Raw genomic sequence first — 6,000 nt, 5'->3', positions numbered from 1 at the left:
GTTAGCAGGGATTTATTTTAGTACAACATGAGTTAAAGTAGAAGAAATAAAAAAGTGAGAGAGAAGCATTTTCTGCTTCCTGGGCAGGAATTGGGAGCTGAAGACTCAGCTGGCACATGGTGTATGGTGCTCTATCCTCCTGCTTTATAGTTGGGGTTTTCTTAACGACTAGTTGGCAAAAGATGTCACAAAGATGTTGACTGTCTTGTCCTTTGCGATTTGCCATCCACATATTCTATTCAATGACAGATATCCTTTTGTACTTTGCCTATTTCCTTATTTGATTGATTCTTTTAAGAGGTTTTAATGGAAACTAAATAAGATACCTTTGTCACATTTGTGGTTTGTCCATATTTGCCCATATTGCTCAACCTCTCAATCTATGAGATTCTTTTCAGTTTCACAGAACAAATGCTTTTAAATGTGATTAATTCAGTTTATGTCCTCTTTTATGTTCATTTTCTTTAAATGATTGGTTTCATGTTGGAAGAGTTGGGTAGTTTCATGGCTCCAAGAATTGTTACAGTTTAGGTAATGAATCCAGTTTTTATGTGCAGAGTTATGGTGTTTTCCTGTGATATTGTTGGTGTCTTCAAGATCTACAGTGGTTCTCCTGGCCTCACATCTTCTATGTCTGGTTTGTTGGGTGTAGGCTAATCTAATAATATCTAACAATAATAACTATCTATCATCTATTTATCTAACATCTATATTTGTTTTCTTTACTATGTATTTGATCTCATCAATAGTTTATATGTGTATGTTTTTTTTCTGATTACTTTGCATTTATTTTGTTCTCTTTGTTTCTTTACATGGGAGCTCAGATGACTGATTTCAGATATCTTGTTTTTCGGGATGTCTCTTATGGTCTTAAATATCTCTCTAATTAGTTTATTAGCCGCATATATTTTTGACATATTGTCTTTTCATTTTTATTTTATTAAGTTATTTTTTATTTTATTAAGTTATTTTTTCTGAGACCTGTTCTTGGTACCTATCAATTATGTAGAAGATTGTTATATTCCTGAGCATTTGATTTTCTTTCACTATACTTCTGATACTGGCTGGTTTCATGTTGGTCAAATAACTAATGGGAGTGGTTAACATTTTTTTTATGTTTCTTTTTTTTTATTGTGAAAATGAACTTTTCCTGAGATTTGTTTTATGGCCCAGGATGGGATCTATTTTTATTTATGCTTGGTGGATTCTTTAAAATGATAGGTGCTGCATTCTGCAGTGGTCAAGTGGAATAAATATCTGTTCAATCCACATTATAGATGGTGTTGAATTCTATGTCCCTGTTGAATTTCTGTAGAGATGTTCTGTCAATTATTGAGAGAGAGGTGTGGAATTTTCACACTTGATCTTAGCCAAAAGGCCGAGAAGCGATAGATGTTGAATTCTCTAAGTAGAATTGCGTCTATTTCTCTTTTGAGTTCTGTCTCTGTTTCACACTCTTTGGCCATTCACTTGTTTTGTGCATAGACTCCTGGTGCTTGGCCTGCTTCCTGTGTTGATCCTTTAGAATTATGTATTTTATCTCTGTATGGTTTTACTTAAGCTTCGATCTTTTTTATTGTTGGATTTTATCATTGTGTTGCACTGAATTCTCTCCACTGTCCTAATTATCTATTAGACTGTCTTTTGTGTATTCTTATTAGGGTCAACTTATTTTTTCAGTTCTATAATTTCTTCCCATCATTCCTTTATTTAATAACTTCCTACAATATTTTAACTATATTTGTATGAAAATATTGTTGCAATAATTGCCGTAAAATCTTTTGTTGTTGTTGTTGGTTTTGGGGCTTGAACTCTGGGCCTACGCACTGTCCCTGAGCTCTTCAGCTCAAGGTGAGTGCTCTACCACTTGAGCCAAAGCACCACTTCCGGTTTTCTGGTCTCAGAAATAAGAATCTCACGGACTTTCCTGCCTGGGCTGGCTTTGAATCACAATCCTCAGATCTCAGCCTCCTGAGTAGCTAGGATTACAGGCATGAGCCACCAGTGCTGGCCACCTTAAAATCTTTATTCATAAACTTTGATCATCTATGATGGTTTCCCACTTGATTTGAATCTATCTGGCTCTTGAAATGAACAGTTTTCTTATATTGAGAAAGTACACTGATGAAAGAAAAGCCCAATGACTCTACTTTTGTGATATTTTCAAAGTTAATCATTTCATTTTTGTACTTCATTCATTCTATTATTTATTTCTGTTACTAGCTGGAGAGAAATGTCCCTTAAAATTTGAATTTGAAACTTTACTGAGGCCTCAGGATGGGAGGGGAGAATTCTTTTTGTTGCCTTTTAATTTTTTCTTTCATAATAGTAAGTCCACAGTGTCGCGCACCCTAGGCTGTTTCTGGCTTTCTGCTCTGTCATCCTAAGTCTGTGCTGTTCTTCCTCCTAATTATCTCTTGATCAGAAAAGCAGGCAATCTCCCCAACCTAAGTCCTCCTTCCAGGAAAGAGGCTAAGAGTGACTTGAAAAGTCAGGTGACTTCTACTCGGGGGAAGCAAACTTTCCCAGAAATTCACAAGTGAATTCACAAGTGAATATCTTCTCAACTATAAAGACAAGTACAAAATGTTTTCCTTTTGTTTTCTTTTAAAGAAACTTTACCAAAAAAATCCCCTCGCCTGAGCTATCTATAGAGGCAAATGACATAAACTCTTTCGTCCTAGAACACTACCACCCTGACAAAGCTCACAGCAGGTGAAGTGGAGGAGGCGAGGCCACTGGTGGACAGCCCTAACACAGATGTCTGGCCACTTTCCATGGCCTCTCCCTTGTAGCCATGGCGCTGGGAAAGCAGGCCGCCCGAGCTCTTGGGCACGGTGTGAACACGCTTCCCTGAGCCACTCTGGAAACACCTGGAGCCACAGCTGAGGACCACTGGTGCCACGAGGTCCCACCGCTTCCTTGTCAGATGACACTTGTGGGCATCACTGTCTTGTTCATGGGCATCCATCTGGTGTCTACATCGTGTCACCGCCATGACAAATGTCATAATTTCCACTCGTGGTTTGATGTCACACCTTGCACTCCAAAGTCTATAATTCTTCATGTCAGGAGTGGAAACATTTCCCATGACTGACTGACTGTGCGAAGCATTGTTTATCCCTGACCTACAAACAGGGGCCTCTGATAAAGATTGCTGATTTTACCACCTGTGCAACACATAACGGACCTTCCTTTGCACAAACAATTGCATGAAAACACATCTTCACCAAAGCATAGATCCTTTAAGGTAAGCCACAGATCAGAGGACAAAAACAGAAAACAACCTTTGCTCTATTTGCACCATATAAAGTTCTGTGGTTGTGGCTGATAACCTATCTGCTTTACAAATGTTTCCTTTTGTCAGCACTGTAGATTTTGTGGGCATTTTTTTTAGACAGGAGAGAAAAAGTTTCTCAACTTAGCATTGTGGGGCCCTTTTCTAAAAGGACCTATAAATAGTTTTGAATTCCTGGTGCTGCCTCAAACTGTAGCTCTTTGGCGCTGCAATGTCGGCTCTTTCTCTGAAACTGGAGTCGTCATTCAAAAATAGTTTCACTCAATTTAACTGCCTATTGAACCCTCTAAATTACAGATATTAAGCCTTTGGTTTCACAACAAACTTAATGAACAGTTCTGACAATCTATAAGCAAGGCCACTGGAAACTCATGGGCCAGATGGAACCACAGATTACACCATTTTCCTACTGGCCTGCAATTTTCTGGCACCTGGATTGAAATTCCAGGGATGCATATTATGTCTGGTGCCTGATAGCAGATTCTGGCCCCTGATGGCAGATTGGTTGCTTTCTTTAGGAAGCCACTGGGCACAGAGAAATGCCCTCCGACTCCTCCCCCCGTCCCTTCAGGTATAGGGCCAGCCCAAACCATGCCTATCAGATTGCAAAGAGATTCTAGGAAACTCTCTCTCCCTTTACAAATAATTCAATTTATTTGTACTCACATGAGTAACTGGGAGACCCTTCAAGAGGGTGTTCTCTAGAGAAGGGGAGAAGCTGTGCCACAGGAAGGTGCAGCCAGAGCAAGGGGACAGAGGAAGATCTGCGGACGTGAGTATAAGATAAACGAGGAAAGATGCAGAAACTAGCAAACAAGGAAAAGAAGCCAGTCAAGGAAAGTGAAGACAGCCCCTCAAGAGTCCCTCAAGCACTCTGGGGAAGAGAAGAATGTCGACACCCGCTTTACAGTGGTTGGGAGCATGGCAGGTGGGGTCCTGGCATGTGTGGTCAATGGTGTGACCGGATGCCGTAGGAAGCAAAGGGGGGCAATTGGTTTCCTCACTCCAAATTATCAGGCATGTTGCGCCCGAGGGCCCAGCATCTTCTACAGGACGCCTCTTTCCACAGGACACCTGACACTCTTCTTCTCTTCCCCCATCTTTACAATCATCGTGTCACATTCATTTTCTCCACGCTGTTTGCCTTCCTGGGAGTGGAGGAAGAGGTTGTCTCCCCTGAGGACAAGTTTATCACACTGACCCCAGGCCCTCTGAAAATCTGATTAAGCACAGGTTCAAGTTTCCTTGAATGCTTTCCTCTGACGCAAACCAGAAAACATTTCAAATACAATTTAGCGCAGGGCCCAGGGTTTATGTTTCTAATCCTAGCTACTCAAGGGACTGAGATCTGAGGTCCACAGATCAAAGCTAGCCTGGGCACAAATGTCCCTGAGACTCTTATCTCCAGTTAACCAGCAAATAAACCAGAAGTGGAGGTATGAATCAAGTGGTAGTGTTCTAACTTTGAGAAAAAAAAGTGAGAGCTTTAGGCCCTGAATTCAAGCCCCAATACTGGCATTAAAATAAACACACCAAACAAATAACAGGAGAGCAGACCTGAAGAAGTCAAATTATAGCTTTGAATGTACAACTTAATGAAGGGAACGAACAATCCCACTGTCCTTCCGCACGGGCAGTGGGAGGGGTTCAGGAACAGGAATCAGCCTCCTGGGCTGCCAGGGCCAGGACACGTCAAGTAGGAGGCAGAGCAATTCTGCCAGCATCTGGTGTTCACATAGAGCCTGCCAGGAAACAAGCGAACTCAGCCCTACCACCTCGCCTTTCTGGTGTGACGGGGACAGCCAAGAGGGAGAGCAGGGCGGCCTTCCAGGAGGGGATGGCCAACGCAGGTCGCGGGTCATGGCGCCCAACACGTGGGGGCAGCCCTTGGAATCCTGAACACTGATGGACGCCTCATGTGGGGGGTGGGGAGAGGGGTTCATATTAAAACACCTAGTTAAAATCAGGTCTTCGTTAAACATTAAGTCCCAACTTAGCTAAAACCGAAGCTATTTTTTTTAGAGGAGGGGATATTTCTCCTTACTTTAGGGAGTAATATAATAGTCATTTGGTTTATTTATATTTATTAGTGAATGAGGGGCTAATGGACCAGTGTATAACAATGCTACCTAAATCATGACTAAGGTCATGTGCTGTTTATCCAATGAACTTTGTTTTGTTTTGAAGACAAACTTTAAAACTTTGTCATGGCCCTCACTGCCATCAGAGGAAGCGGTGCCTTGGTTTATATGAGGGATGTGGTCCAGGTTTTTCACAGTTACCCAAATTTGTGGGTGCTCCAATCCTCTGAGTGCTGCAATGCGGCATCTGTGCAGATGCGTGGGCATCTCCTCATGCATTTTGCATGGACTCCAGATTACTTAGAACAACGAATGCAATGTAAATGTTATGTAAATAGTAGTCAGGCTGCATTGTTTAGGGCACAATGATACGGGAACATCCTCAGGGGTGGCACAAGTTCTTTCTTGGTGCTTTGTCTCGCCTGTGTTTGCATCCTGGGATACAGAAGTTAAAGATACAGAGGACCAACTGGATGTGGAATACATTTCCATTTTAAACTGCCACAAGTAACGGATGACTTTTCTTCCCCTAGATATGAAACTTCATGTCCAGTCCATCCATCTCCGTAGGAACGTGTGGCAGGCTGAATTATTTGTTGCAGTGTTTCTACCGACGTGTAT

Source organism: Dipodomys merriami, unplaced genomic scaffold, assembly GCF_024711535.1.
Source record: "Dipodomys merriami isolate MVZ:Mamm:240054 unplaced genomic scaffold, mDipMer1.0.p SCAF_99, whole genome shotgun sequence".
NCBI lineage: Eukaryota > Metazoa > Chordata > Mammalia > Rodentia > Heteromyidae > Dipodomys > Dipodomys merriami.
Note: the sequence above shows the minus strand (reverse complement) of the source record.